This window comes from Gopherus flavomarginatus, chromosome 6, assembly GCF_025201925.1.
Source record: "Gopherus flavomarginatus isolate rGopFla2 chromosome 6, rGopFla2.mat.asm, whole genome shotgun sequence".
NCBI lineage: Eukaryota > Metazoa > Chordata > Testudines > Testudinidae > Gopherus > Gopherus flavomarginatus.
The window spans coordinates 69315117-69326676 of record NC_066622.1 but is presented as its reverse complement, the minus strand read 5'-3'; the positions used below and the strand labels follow the sequence as shown (position 1 = coordinate 69326676).

General features: G+C 44.8%; 1 protein-coding gene across 1 annotated transcript in view; it reads left to right on the top strand.

Annotated features, from left to right (window-relative positions):
• LOC127053883 (uncharacterized) overlaps positions 1–11560 on the top strand; it is a 412316-nt gene that overhangs the window by 32589 nt on the left and 368167 nt on the right. The gene's annotated exons all lie outside the window — the stretch shown is intronic.

Genomic DNA, 11560 nt, shown 5'->3' with positions numbered 1-11560 from the left:
TTTCTTAGGGAATCATTCTTTCAACTAGAGTAAGGTGAAGGTTGTCTCAATCCCAGACCTCATTAAACCAGACCGTAGTGTCAGCATCATTGAAATGGAAAAGTCATAATTAAAAGGTATTGCACAAGGTTCCTAGTTTTAAGAGCTGACTTGCTCCACTTGAGTCCAATCCAACTGCCAATAAAGTCAATGGGAATCTTTTTATTGACAGTAATGGGAGTTGCACTGGGCCTCTTAGTTCATTAGGAAATCTGTTTACGTGTTGGAATATTTGACCAAATCCCAAGGTCTTTATCCAGGGTTTTTCAATCCTTTCTCAGGCAAACTCCTACTGAGCAAGGGTTTGTCCCAATGAAAATAGTTGGACACTGGAAAGGAAAAACTGCAGATCAGAGAAATTTCCATAAAAATGTGACATTAATTTCTGTCTTGAACTTTTTGATAAAAATCTGTGGATTTCTTTGAGGCAGAGGAGGGAGGATGCTAAGGGGACATCAGCCAGTGGTTTCTCAAACGTGTGTGTCTGTGTGTGCATGCGCACTCCCCCCCCCAACTTACTGGCCTTGGTCTTTGTTAATAACATGTACCCTGTTTTTGGGATTCTTTAAAACATTGCAGGTCTCTGGACAATCTAGCAAACTGCATTGGCATAAACTTATTGCTGTGGTGGGGGCCATGATGGTCCATGCTCAGCCAGTGTAGACAGGCGAGAACCCTCCCTTCTACCATCCAGGCAGTCCTCATCTCCCCATGCATGCAGCTGTTGCCTTTATCCGCTGCATTCTAAAGTGCAATTATCTGGGCCCCTTTCTGAATGCCCTTCTTCCCAATGTCCTGGCAATGACCATGGTCTGTTCACTAGAACTTAGATCACGTGGTATTTTTTATGCTTGGTGAACAGGTTAAGCAAGTCAACTCAGGTGGGTTAAATACCAGGTCTTCATCAAATTCTTACTCAATTTTCATGCACGCAAGGCTGCAATGATTAAAAATTAACATAAGTCATCTCCAGGGTGGTGCTGTCTGCGTTCTCATCTGACCAGGACCTTTTGAGAAACGTTACCAGAGTGAGTTTGACGTTTTGGAAGCTTAGTTTAGCATATGCCAGCTGCTGTACAATACACTGCTAGAGACTCCGCCCCCTCCACCCTACCAATTACTCTAACAAATAGATACTTTCTAATTGAAATAGGCTGCAAAAAAATCGCGTATGAGACTGTTAGCCATCCCGTTGTCATCCAGGGCCTTTCCCCAGTTCCTCTTTCATAAGCAGAATTAGGGCCTGATATTTCAACCCTTACAGGTGTAAATAATCGTCCTATGTAGTCCCATTGAAATTATTAGGACTGCTGATGAGGGTAAGGGCTGCAGAATCGGCCCTTTACTTTGTATCTTACTGTTTTTCACCCATCCTGATGTTGTTTCTCATGTTGATTCTTTCCCACTGGACCTTTTGAAACTTGATTTTCCTTCTTTATCACAGTGCCATCTGGTGGTACACGCAAGTTTGAATGGTGCTTTATCACCCTTAGTAAGGAAGTTCTATTGATCTGTTGCAGCCATCCCAAGGCTTTTACCCTGGCTCTAATGAGTCCTGTCATTCTCCCTAGATTTGGATCATGATAGTGACCATTCACCATCAAAATACACATTCCAAGTTCCTCTTATATGACATACTTTCAGATGAACAGCAAAACTATGGCAGAATTGTCTTTTCTTTCTCTTTCTCTTGTTCATCCCCACTGAAGTGAAGGAGCTGCAGAGGTGCAAGTGAGAGGAGAATTTGAGTCAAAGAGGACATGTGCTTAATTTGACTTCTATGGCATTATCCATAGATTATCCATAGACTGTTGTGTTGATTGCTGTCTGCATAATAAAAACGCTCTGATCTAGTGGAAAGTCCCCCACCCGGCTCCCTTTCCCTTGTCTTGTCAGTCCAAAGTCCAGTCCAGAAAATGTCAGGCTACACCAAGGAAAATCTCCCTGCAGCATCATATCCAATACGGCGGCAGGATCAAACACCCCCATTAGGTTAGAATTATATATGTGTATTAGAGATGGCTGATCATCTTTAAAATATTTTCATGTATTACACCCTTATGAAGTCTCAGGATTCTCCTAAACTAACCCTTTATGGGGGGAGAGATTTAAAGGAAGCAAACTGCCACCATCACAACATGGTGCCTCTGTTCCGTAGAGATGGGCCTGAGCTGCCAACTTTGGATCTAGGCCTGGAGCCAAACATTCCTGGAGTTCTGATTCAGGGCTTTGCTTCCACACGTTGTAGAGACGGGGCAATTCACAAGGAGTTTGACTGAGCCTGTAAAGGCAGTAGGCCATGTAATGCCCCCGGAGGAGCCCTGGGATAGGAGTGTGAAGGAGAAACAACTCCTCCCTTACATTTCTTTCCCTGCCCCCTCACTAGTTCAGCTCCTTTGACTTTGGCATTGGCTCCACCCACTCCCCATCATCCTGCTGTTGCGGTGGACAGTGCTGGGCGTGCAGCCCTTTCTCACATCCTTGCTGTGATGTGGGAAGCTTTGAACTGGCTGTGCATGGGAGTGGAGTTTTACTCCCTTACACAACTGCATTGGGCTGGGTCACAGTCTGGTCCAAAGTGGGCTGTGGATCCAGATTCTCCTAAAGTCAAGGAGTGTTGAGACCTAGTTTCCTGGTTTGGTCCATTTTAGAGAATGGACCAAGCCATGAAGGGAAGCCATGGATGTGAACTCTTCCCTCCTCCCCACCCCCAGTCCAGGTGTGTTTGGAACTGTGAATCTGGTTCAGATCCATCTCTAGTATTCTGATACACTGAGAGTCAAATACAAAAGCAAAGATATTGCTGGCTGGATTTTCACAGCATTAGCCTAGATATGCAAAATAAATTTTTTAAAGGAGAATTTTTATTTTGTGATTTATTATTATTATTATTACCATTTAGTCTGAAATATTGCAACATCTGTATATTCCAGTGAAGAACCGAAAACTAGAAAGCACTTGTCTTTGTATAGAAGATAATTGTTAAAAATTGCAGCTGATCTTGTAATTAGATAAAACGTTTGTACATAGGTAATTATATACTGTTAATCAACTTGACACTGGCATGTGTTGTATAGTTTATACAAGACACTTCACACTTCTGCAGAATTTTTTAGTTAGTAACTTTCTACTAACTTAAATGTATAGTTTTGTATCCTTTTCTGTATGGTCATCTCTTTCTCAGTATTACCACTTGCAGAATTATTATTATTAGTTTCTTAAACTGTAATTGGTTATTTGTGCTGTGATACACAGGGTTATTGACTGCAGCAATAAAGCATTTCTATAAAAAGTAATTGGCAGAAAATTACTTTTTTGCAAAGAAACTAGAGGCCCAGTCCTCAGAAACATTGAGCTTTCTAGAGGTGACTTGATCATAGACTACAGGTAACTTCACATGGAAAAAAATGTCTGATCTATGTGGCTTCTCTCTAATTTAACAGACCTAAGTGTACAAGATCCAATGACAGGAGACTGATATCAGAAAAAATCCATTTTTTAACAAGAAAGGTAATTAATCATTGAATAACTGGATGGATTCTCTATCACATTCAGAAGATATGCTTGTGTTCAACCACTCACTTAAAAAAAGGTCAGACTAGATGATTGTAATGGGCTTGTCTTCCCTTAACAGTCTTTTGATCTTCGTGAGAGGGCACTGTGAGATATTCTGAACCTTGCAAGTTTGGGCCCAAAGTTTTCACCTGGATTTTTTTCTGCAGGACACTTTTTAAAAAAAATTTTTTTTTTCAGCAGAGCAGGGGGAGCCCCTTGCCATCAGTCTTTTGCAAAGAAAAGCAAAGATTGTGTTTTTCTGCGACAGATGAGCATTAAGCCCTGTCATTAAGCCCTGGGAAGCATGCCAAACAAAAAGAATTTTCACCAGTGTTCTCTGAGGTCCTACCTGTCCCACAAGTGAAAGAAGGCAGAAGATTTTGTATGTGAACCTCTGGCTAGATAAGTGGGGTAGGGTGAAGGGGTTTGGTTTTGTGGAACATTTGTCTACCTTCCATGAGGAAAAAGGGCTGTATAATTTGGATGGCCTCCGCTTCATAGAAGAGGGATCAGTCTGTAGGCAGGGCCGACTTTAGGCACCAGCAAACCAAGCACGTGCTTGGGGCGGCACAATTTCAGGGGCGGCATAATTTTTATTTATTTATTTTTTTTTTAGTTTGGCAGTTGCGCTCCCAGAGGTGTTTTTTGTTGTTGTTATTTGTTTTTTTTTGCTTGGGGCCCTGGCTGTACGCAAGTGCTAGGAGTCTGGGTAGCAAACAAGAGTAATTGGAATTGCTTATTTATGAGCATAAATGTGAACCAGTTGGTATTACTGGACGCTGGTGGAATGAATTAAAATCAATGGCTATAACCTATTTAGGAAGGATCAAGTGGGTAAAGGGCGGGGGGGGTGGTACTCCATGTAAAAAAAAAATATAAAGGGCATTACCTGTTTCCAAGTCAGAAGAAAATGATCTGGAATGCTGATAGATCAGTGTCCTAACAGAGAAAGCGCAAGATGCGGTTCTGATTGATGTCTGCTACAGCTCACCAAATCACACTGGGGGCAGGATGTCCGCCTATTTATGCATCTATTCACAACACAGAGGATAAAAAGCTACATGATCATTGGGGGACTTCAATTTGTGTGACGTATGCTGGAAGCCTAAGGCTGCCAGTACTAAAACTTACTTGGAATTTCTAAATATTATAGATGGCAATTTCCTAACTCACAGTGTTGCAACCAACCTGGTGGTATTCTTTATCTTAAGAGCTGAAGAACTGACCACAGAACTACAAAGTAATGATAGCTCAGGCACAAGCGATCACATTTATAATCTGCAAGCGGAATAAAGTCCAGACCAGTAATATATATACTTGGTGTTTTAATAGGGCCAATTTCACAAAGCTGATAACAATGACAAGACAAATCAGAGGGGAGGAAGTATTACCTCAGAAAAATGTGAATGATAATTGGGAATTATTTCAAAACACCTTCCTAGATGCCCAGAAAGCCACAATCCAGGAAAAAGGCCATCCCAGTTAAAAAGCCAATCTGGTAGAAAGGGGCGTTTGATAGTAATGAATATAAATCAGAAGTTAGGTATTGTAGAATATTCATTAGAAAAGTCAAGGAACACAAGGAGAAATCAATGGCCAGCAGAGTTAAGGACAATAAGAAGCTGAGGAGCTTGCTGAACTGTTAATGTTGATTTTCAATAAGTCTCTGAGCACCGAGAAAGTTCCGGAAGACTTCAAGAAAGCTAATTTTGTGCCAATTATTATAAAGAGTAAACAGGCTGACCTGGGTTATTATAGACCTGTCAACCTGACATTATCCTAGGCAAGATATTGGAGCATGTAGTCAATTAGTTAATTTTATCATCCATTTGTCATTGTGTTATGTGGTGTCAGTGGTCAATTCATATGCTATTTCATGTATAATCAATGTATGCTAAATAGATTTAAATACTAGGCCACAGGCTTAAAAACACCTGACATGAGTGGGTTACCTAGCGATAACCCTATGCAAGCAAGGTCGCAAGATTAATGCAAAGGATGTGCCAATAGGTAATGTTACAAAAAACTAGATTGCAATAGACTGCAAGGTATAGTCCAAGAACACGAGACACCTGATGGAGAGGCCTGTCCTGACCATAGGGTCCATGTTGCGCATAAATGCTAATGAGACTAAGAGGAACAAAGAACCTATGAAAATGAGGGACCCCAATATTCATGGGATGTAGAAGTACAGATAAGGAAAAGAGAGTTGAAACCCTCATGCATATGCATAAGGTGTTAGATGTGATCAAAAGTACAATATAAAAAGTTTTCCTGATTGAGTAAAAGTAATCCACGGAATGACCCCAATGGAAGACCCCATGGGAAACCCCAGCAGGAACCCCCCACCACCAATAATCATTTATTGAGAGATTCATGAAAATATCTTTGAGAATGTGAGTATGGGTACAGTCCTAGTCATTGCATGTGTTTTTGTAGGATTTGTCTAGGCATGGGTAATTGTAACTTAGTGCTTTAAAGTGGTGCAGATAACTGTCAGGGCCGACTAAGAGAGGGCAAGTGGGGCAATTTGCCCTGAGCCTCACAGGGGCTCCGCGAGCCCTGGCCTGGCGGCAGTCCAGGTCTTCGGCAGCATTTCAGCAGCGGGGAGCCCTTCAGTGCTGCCGAGGACCTAGACTACTGCTGGGTGAGTACAAGTGCTGCAGCTCCCCTACTTTTCCCCAGGCCCCTTGAATCCTCTGAACGGCCCTGATAACTATTTGTGATTGTCTGTCCGTAGTCACTATCTGTGGGACACTGTGTTGCTAGAGTCTCCAAATTTGAGAAAAGCCTCAGAAATAATCTGTGATTCTGTGATAATATGCGCTCTGTTGAGCTTGAAAGTGTAGCAACAGGAGCTGAACTCATGGTAGTTTAATACAAAATTACTAAATTCACTTTAAATAAATAAAAAGGAAACAAGCAGCTGATACAAGACTCAATTATTAAAGAATAAAAGGAGAGTAATATAATTCATGTGTATCAACGTGGGTTTATGTAGAATTGATCCTGTCAAACTAACTTCATATGATAAGCTTAAAAGTTTGGTTGATAAAGGTAATAGCATTGATGTAATATACTTAATGTTAAGGCGTTCAAACAGGAATTAATTCAGGGAAGTCATTATGGCCTGTCTGTTATGCAGGAGGTCAGATTACATGATCATAATGGTCTGTTCTTGCCTTAGAATTCAGGAATCCATGAATAAAATGCTGGGTGAATTCAGTTACAATTTCTACCATTGTCTCTCTCTTATGCAAAGCTTTTCACAATGAACACAGCTTTTGTAAGACTGATATCTGCCTCGGGTAGGGATATTCTTCTCTAGGTAAATTTAAACTGAAATTGATAACTCCCCAAATCAGTATGAGAATTCTGTTTAATGTATTACTAGAAATGGCTCAAAGGGAATTTGATGAAGTGTAGGTGAATCAGGTTCAGTTTATCATATGGCTCCTGAAAAGCTGGTAAATGGGCTGAGGAAAGTGGTAAACAGACCCAGGACCAGCTCCAGGGGTTTTGCTGCCCCAAGCAGCCAAAAAAAAAAAAAAGAGCTGCAATCGCAATCTGCGGCAATTCAGCAGGAGGTCCTTCGTTCCGAGCGGGAGCGAGGGACCCTCTGCCAAATTGCCGCCGAATACCTGGATGTGCCGCCCCTCTCCAGAGTGGCCGCCCCAAGCATCTTCTCGCTAAGCTGTTGCCTGGAGCCGGCCCTGAACAGACCCTGTATTTCTAGCTCTCTGACACTGCTGTGCAGGGAGTGGAACCTCAATTACAGTGTGGGTTATGGGACAGATACACAAATCTGAGCTTTAGATACTACTCTGATCCACAAATCCCCACTTGGCTGCCACTTAATGCTGTTGGTGCTTAAATTCATTCGGGGCTTCAATTTTTGCTCTAAAAGTCCCGAAGGTGCCCAAGTCTCTGCTCTGGGCATATGCACTCTTTCCCGAGCTAGGTGCCTAACTCATGTCTATGCCCCTGCATGTCCCTCAAATGAGATGAGGTTAGGCGTGTCCCTACTTATCTTCCTGTGGAGCCCAATCCAGTAGGTGTGCTCAGAGCAAGCAGAGCACAAACTAAGGGCGAATTCAGCAGGGACACTGGAGGAGAAGGTGGCTGCCCTTGTAACTGCTAGCTTAGACTAGGGTAATTCCCTGGGATGTGGGGTCGGGCATGGTAACGAGTGGAGTCCCAGTGAAATTATTTTACTTGCACATTGTGACTGCACTGAGGTTAATGTGCAGGATGCCGTGGGAAATCCACATATCAGGCAGTGAAAGTACAGAGTAATGACAGTGAACGTATAATGTGGTCACCCAAGAAGAACATCAATACAATGAAGTTTGAGATCAAGCTAAACCTTTGAATCCAAAATGGTTGGGTGGGTTGGAAATTAGGCAAACGGAGTCTGAGCCTCCCTCCTTTCATTCCTGTTCACCTCCCTTTCCAGGTGGTATTACCCACAGTGGAGTGCACCTGTTTCAGCTTGCGATCCACTGCCAGTGACCCTTCTCCTGGAGTCAGGCAGCTTAGGTACCTAAGCTGTGTCCTGCAAGAATGACGTAGGCTCCTGCCTACCTCCACACAAAGCACCCTGGGGAAGGAGAGAGGAGGGAAATTGGGAATTGCAGAGGCTCTCGCTCTCTCCCATAGGTACTGAAACTAGGAGTGCGGGGGTGCTGCTGCACCCGCTGGCTTGAAGTGGTTTCCATCCTATACAGGATTTATAGTTTGCTTCAATGGCTTTCAGCACCACCACTATAAAAATGATTCCAGCACCCCTGCTCTCTTCTTCTGTTATGTTGGTTTGTTGCTGATGCCTTCACCAGATCTCTGGAAACTGGGCCAATGGTTGCATGATGTGCAGTGATTGGATGATGGTTGGATACTGGGTGCTGGTTGGATGATGAGTAGTAATTGTCTCAGCCTGGCATCTCCTCGGGCCCTGGCAGTACTGAGCCCCAGCCCCAGCACTCTGAGAGAGCACAGAGGGGAGAGTGCTGCAGTAGCCGAGCAAAGAGGTAGAGGAGCTCAGTCACCATCCAAGACACGGGGAATGTACCTACTGCCTCCCAAATGCAATGGGCAATGGGTCTGAACCCAAATCCGTCCCAGCCCCTCCCCCCAGTGAGGGCAGAATTAATTGCTGGGCAGAGATCAGGCAGAAGTGGGGTGAGTGCTCCTGCAGTGAGGGCCAAAATCACCTCACCCCAACACTGATTGTGATGGACATGCTCACACGGGGGTGGGGGGTGGGGGGAGAAGTTGAATTGCTCCCAAATCAATAGACAGACAAAACCCTCCCCACAGTATAAACTGTTAGAAAAAATCTCATGGGTTTTAGTGTCAATCTCATGGAGTTTGGGTGTCTGATTCATGATGTTTGATCTCTTGAGGTTGGCTGTCTAAGATGGCTGCCAGAGTCCTCTGACCCCATTGCCAGCATGCTGCAAGTTGGGTGGGGGCGAGGACAGAAGGAACTAGACCAGTGGTTTTCAATCTTTTTATATTGGTGATCCCTTTTACACAGCAAGCCTCAGACTGCATCCCCCCACCACTCCTTATAAATGAAAAACAGGAGGGAGGTTAATTTAATGGGGAGGCTCAGGGCTCTTGACCCCCATGTAACCATCTTGTGACCCCGTGAGCAGTCATGACTACCAGTTTGAGAACCCCTGAACTGGACAGTAGGGAGATTTCTGCATGGAGTGAGCTGCTGAAGTAGTCCAGTGAACCAATGAGAAGCCAGGGCTGCATAGCCCCCAGACTCCACTTCCTTCTCTGGGCCTGAGGAAGAGCTCTGTGTAGCTCAAAAGCTTGCATCTTCTACTAATAAAAGCTGACCTAACACTGTGAGGGGTTAGATCACAGAACCCTCCTTGCAGCTGCCACCTGACTACCTCTGCTCCTGTTTTCCTTGCTAGCTCGGGGCCCCAGCACGCTGTCTTGCTGAGCCAGACACTTCCGTCTGCTCCAACAAAGACCAGGGTCTGAATTACTTGCCCCAGAACTGCAGGTTTACCTGAAATCAGCTAACAGAAGTGTGCTAGTCTTTAACACTCAGATGCCCAACTCCCAATGGAGTCTAGACCCAAAAAAATCCATTTTATCCTGTATAAAGCTTATGCAGGGTAAATTCATAAATCGTTCACTCTCTATAACACTGATAGAGAGAGATGCATGGCTGTTTGCTCCCCAGGTATTAATACATACTCTGGGACAATTAATAAGTAAAAAGTGATTTTCTTAAATACAGAAAGGATTTAAGTGGTTCCAAGTAGTAACAGGCAGAACAGAGTAAGTCATCAAGCAAAATAAAATAAAATGCACAAATCTATGTCTAATCAAACTGAATACAGATAATCTCACCCTCAGAGATGCTTCAGTAAGGTTTTTCCTCAAACTGGAACCCTTCCAGGCCTGGGCACAATTCTTTCCCATGGTACAAATCTTGTTCCAGCTCAGGTGGTAGCTAGGGGATTCTTCATGATGGCTCCTTTCCTCCCTTTGTTCTGTTCCACCCTGTGGCAAAGTACCTGTCTCTCCTCTCCTAGCTCAGTCCTTCTCAGCCTTGGAGACACAGGCTTGGGCAAAGCAAAAGCCCTTCACAGTCGCGCAGAGTCTGGCTGATCCCTTCTCAGTCAGGCCCTTGTTCTGTTGTCCTTTCCTTCTGGGGAGAGTGCAACCTGCCTTGCAAGAAAAGTTTTAGAGTTCAGCTGCCTCTACTCGCTGGCAGCTACTCTACTTCTCTCCTCCCCCCTGCTTCCCTGCCAGGGAGGGTTTAAAAAGGTCTCCAGCCATTGGGGCCAGCTGAAACTAATTACCTCCCTGGTAACCCCTGTTCCATCTGAACCTTATTCCTCCATGGTTAAGCCTTCTGGGACTAATTACTACCCCTCTCTTGGTAGCTAAGTGTCCTGAGTTTGCCACATATCCCCTGCCCCCGCTCAACACTATGGGGTTGGGCTACTTGGGTCGGAAAGCAGTGCACCCTCGACAGGCCATCCGCATTGCCATGTTGGGCTCCCGACCTGTGTCCTACCGTGAAGTGGAAGGGTTGAAGCGATAGGAACCATCTCGTTACTCTCGCATTTTTGTCCTTGTTTTGGTGCATCCACTGCAACGGGGCATGGTCCGTGACCAGGGTAAACCTCCATCCGAGTAGGTAGTAGCGGAGGCTTTCAACGGCCCATTTTACCACCAAGCATTCCTTTTCCACTATGGCGTACTTCCGTTCCCTAGGCAGGAGTTTTCTACTGAGGAAGAGGACGGGGTGTTCGTCATCTCCGACCATTTGTGAAAGCACCGCCCCCAGCCCTACTTCAGAGGCATCTGTTTGCAGGATAAACTCATCCCTCCAGTCTGGGGCTATTAGTATGGGGTCTGTGCAGAGGGCCGTTCGCAGATCTGCAAAAGTGGCTTCGGCCTCAGCAGACCATTTTACTATATCTGGACCCCGAGCCTTGGTTAGGTCCATTAGTGGGCATGCCCTGGTGGCGAAGTGGGGAATGAAACGTCTATAGTACCCCACGAGTCCCAGGAATGCTCGGACCTGTTTTTTCCGGAGTGGTCGGGGCCACTTCTGTATGGCGTCTAGCTTGTTGAGTTGAGGCCTCACCATGCCCCTCCCCACAATATATCCAAGGTATTTGGCCTCAGCTAATCCGATCGAACATTTGGAGGGATTTGCAGTCAGTCTGGCCTTTCTCAGGGTATCCAGGACTGCCTCTACCTTTCTTAGGTGCGTCTCCCAGTCGGGGCTATATATGATGACGTCATCAATATAGGCAGCAGCGTACTCCCCACGGGACCGTAACAGTTTGTCCATCAGCCGCTGGAAGGTAGCGGGGGCCCCGTGCAATCCAAAAGGAAGAACAGTGTACTGATATAGTCCTTCTGAGGTTGCAAAGGCCATCTTCTCCTTGTCGGCTTTAGCAAGGGGGATCTGCCAATAGCCCTT